Source organism: Rhinolophus ferrumequinum, chromosome X (genome assembly GCF_004115265.2).
Source record: "Rhinolophus ferrumequinum isolate MPI-CBG mRhiFer1 chromosome X, mRhiFer1_v1.p, whole genome shotgun sequence".
Classification (NCBI taxonomy): domain Eukaryota; kingdom Metazoa; phylum Chordata; class Mammalia; order Chiroptera; family Rhinolophidae; genus Rhinolophus; species Rhinolophus ferrumequinum.
The window spans coordinates 92,770,634-92,774,505 of record NC_046284.1 but is presented as its reverse complement, the minus strand read 5'-3'; positions in this window follow the sequence as shown (position 1 = coordinate 92,774,505).

The window sequence follows — 3,872 nt, the reverse complement described above, 5'->3', positions numbered from 1 at the left end:
CAACAGAGATGTCTTTTGTTATGTTAATGAGGTGACTTGAGCTGTCCCTAAGGGTGGGGGCTGGTTGCCTGGGGTTGGCATTTTCAATCCCACTGCCCTGACCTGGGGTGGGGCGAGGGGCTGTAGATGGAATTAGTCACCAATGGCCAGTGAGTTAATTCCGCCTCTGTAATGAAGCCTCGAAAGGATAGGGTTTGGAGAGCTTCTGTGTTGGTGAGCATGTGGAGATTTGGGAACAGTGGCCCTCGTGGAGAGGGCATGGAAGCTCCTTGCCCCTTCTCCACACCTTGCTCTGCGCATCTCTTCCATCTGGCTGTTCCTGAGTCATATTCTTTTATAATAAACCTATGATCTAATAAGTAAAATGTTTCTTTGAGTTCCGTGAGCCACTCTAGCAAATTAAGTGAACCCAAGGCGGGGTCCCTGGCAGCTAGCCATTCAGTAAGAAGTACAGGTAAGACCTTGGACTTGCGACTGGTATCTGAACTGATTTGCTGGTAAGGGAGTTGTTGGAACCTCCAATCTATACCCGGTTGGTCAGAAGCACAGGTGACAGCCTGGGCTTGTGATTGGCGTCTGAAGTGGGGAGAAGGAGCAGTTGTGTAGGACCGTGACCTTAACCTGTGGAATCTGATGCTCTCTCCAGGTAGTATCAGAACTGAATTGAGTGGAGTTGAATTTTCAGACACTCCAGTGGTGTTTGAGAATTGCTTGTCAATGTGTTGAAACCTGCCCTCCACGTATTGGAAACTGGGTTTCAAAACATCCAAAAGACAGGTGTACTAGGAAGGTATCAATGCCCTTCCTACCTTCCTACTATAGGACTCACGGGAGTTGCATTAGCCTGCATTTCTCACCTGGCACTGCTCTGGGTTCCTTTAGCAGAACACAGTACAGGCAGGAGAGAGCTCTTCACCCCAACCACCCCACAAACCACCAGGCACGTTCTGCATCCTACTGTCCCAGGGGTCACCAGGGCAGAACTACTGTAATCCAGAAGGAGACACCAACCCCTTGGGGAGGCTTCAGAGTGGCAGCAGTGTCTGTGGTACCCCACTGAGACCAGTCACGTGGAGTTGACTTGTTCCTAAGCAGAGGTGACATCCCTTAGCAACCCCTGCAGACAATTAGGTGCATTTTATGGGGCCCTGAGGTCCTTTATAACCAGGTGGCAGAGTAGCGAGGTTACACACCTAGCTTCTGTTTTATGCCACCAACAGTGGACCTGGTGCCTGTGGGAGTGGCAGCTACAGGAAGAAAGCTAGATAGTTTCTGTCGGTTACCCCTAAATATACCTGGGGCTGGGAGCCATGGTGTACTTTGCCGTGTGAATATCTGAAAATTTTTTTTAGGCCGGGGAAACAGCAAAGGCCAAGGGTCTGAGGTGGGAATATACTTACAGTGTTGAAGAAATGGTAAGGCTGCTTGGAACAGAGAGAGTGCGGGAGGCAGTCGGAAACAAAGTCAGAGAGATAAAGGTGGCGATTGCAGACTAAGTCAGCTGTCCGAGATCACTTCCTGCCCAAGGGCTGTTTTCAACCTCGCAGCTTTTTCCAACGAGGCTCTTGGTTTCTTTGGCATTTCAGTTCTCTCAAAACCTTAGTAGGCCTGATTTACTTGCTTCTAGGTAGCTCCATGTGCGGTAACCACATCCAAAGTTCTTTCCTAGAGATAGTGAAGTCTGCTTTATGTATTTACCTCCTTGTTCCCATGCTTCTCCCTTTCCTAATTAATGGTGGCTATTTTGATGCCATTTCAAAACAGGCTTAGATGAGAATGACACTACCATCCTCAATCAGATTTTTGATCCTGGGCCGAGGCCCTCAGTTTAACTGAGTAATCTTTTTTTTTTCTTTTTTTTTTCCCAATTTTGTTTTAGTAAATTTTTGTAAATGTTTCCAAAGAAACAGATATAAGCAGTAATTCTACCCAAAAGAGTCATAGAAAACTGTCCAGGATTAATAACCAAGTTACGCTGTGGAGAATGTGAAGTGGCATTTCTATAAGGGACCAGAATCTAAGACATGTAAAGTACGCAGTATGCCCTGGGAATGGGAATAAGTCTGCACTAGCTTCTTGGTGCTGCCTTAACAAGGTGCAACAAACTCAGGAGCTTAAAACAATAGAAATTTACTGTCTTAGAAATTTCTGGAAGCTTGAAGTCTGAAATCAGGGCAGGGCCATATCCTCTCCAAAGCCTCTTGGGAGGAATCCTTTCTTGCCTCTTCTAGCTTCTGGATGTTTCCAGCGATCCTTGGCGTTTGTTGGCCTGTAGCTGTATCACTGCAAACTCTCCCTCTGTGATCACATGGCTTTCATTCCTGTTTTTTTATCCAATTTTAAAATTAAAAAAAAATTTCAATTACACTTGACATATAATATTAGTTTAAGGTATGCAATGCAGTGACTAGACGTTTACTCTTATATAACTTGTGAAGTGATCATCCCGATAAATTTTGCACCCACCTGACACCATACATAGTTATTACAATATTATTGACTGTATTCCCAAATGCTATACTTTACAGCCTGGTGACTGTTTTTATGACTACCAATTTGTACTTCTTAATCCCTTCACCTTTTCCACCCGTTCCCCCTGCCATCTGGCGACCATCAATTTGTTCTCTGTATCTATGAATTTGTTTCTGTTTGTCCATTTACTTTATTTCTTAGATTCCACATGTAAGTGAAATTATGTGGTATTTGTCTTTATCTGATTTATTTAACTTAGCATAATACTCTTTGAGTCCATCCGTGTTGTTTGCAAATGGCAAAATTTCATTCTTTCTTATGGCTGAGTAATATTTTATTGTATATATGTAGCACATCTTGATCCATTTCTATCGATGGACACTTAGTTGCTTCCATATTTTGGCTGCTGTAAGTAACGCTGCAATGAACATAGGGGTGCATATGTCTTTTCAAGTAAGTGTTTTGGATTTCTTTGGTAAATACCCAGAAGTGGAATTGCTGGGTCGTAAGGTAGTTTTATTTTTAATTTTTTGAGAAACTTCCATACTGTTTTCCATAGTGGCTGAACCAATTTACATTTCCACCAGCAGTGCACGAGGGTTCCCTTTTCTTTACATCCTCGCCAGCACTTGTTGTTTGTAGGTGTAAAGTGATATATCATGGTGGTTTTAATTTGCATTTCCCTGATGATTAGTGATGCTGAGCATGTTTTCATGTCTGTTAGCCATCTGTATGTCCTCTTGGGAGAAATGTCTATTCAGGTCCTCTGCCCATTTTTTAATCAGATTGTTTGTTTTTTTGGTGTTAAGTTATATGAGTTCCTTATATATTTTAGGTATTAACCTCTTACTGGCTGTATCATCAGTGACTGTCTTCTCCCACTCAGTAGGTTGTATTTTTATTTTGATGGTTTAACTGAGTAGAAATAAAAAAAAAATTTTTTTAATTGTTCAATTGCAGTTGACATTCAATATTATATTAGTTTCAGGTGTACAGCATAGTAGTTAGACATTTATGTAACTTATGAAGTGATCCCCTCGATAAGTCTTGCACCCACTTGACACCATATACAGTTATTACAATATTATTGACTATATTCCCTAACCTGTACTTTATATCCCCATGATTATTTTGTAATTGCCAATTGGTACTTCTTAATCCCTTCCCCTTTTTCACCCTAAGCCCCCTTGCATCTGACAACCATCACTTTGTTCTCCATCTAGGAGTTTGTTTCTGTGTTGTTTGTTCGTTTATTTTGTTTTAGATTCCACATATAAGTGAAATCATATGGTATTTGTCTTTCTCTGACTTATTTCACTTAGCATAATGCCCTCTAGGCCCATCCATGTTGTTGCAAATGGTAAGATTTTATTTTTATGGCCAAGTAATATTACATTGTA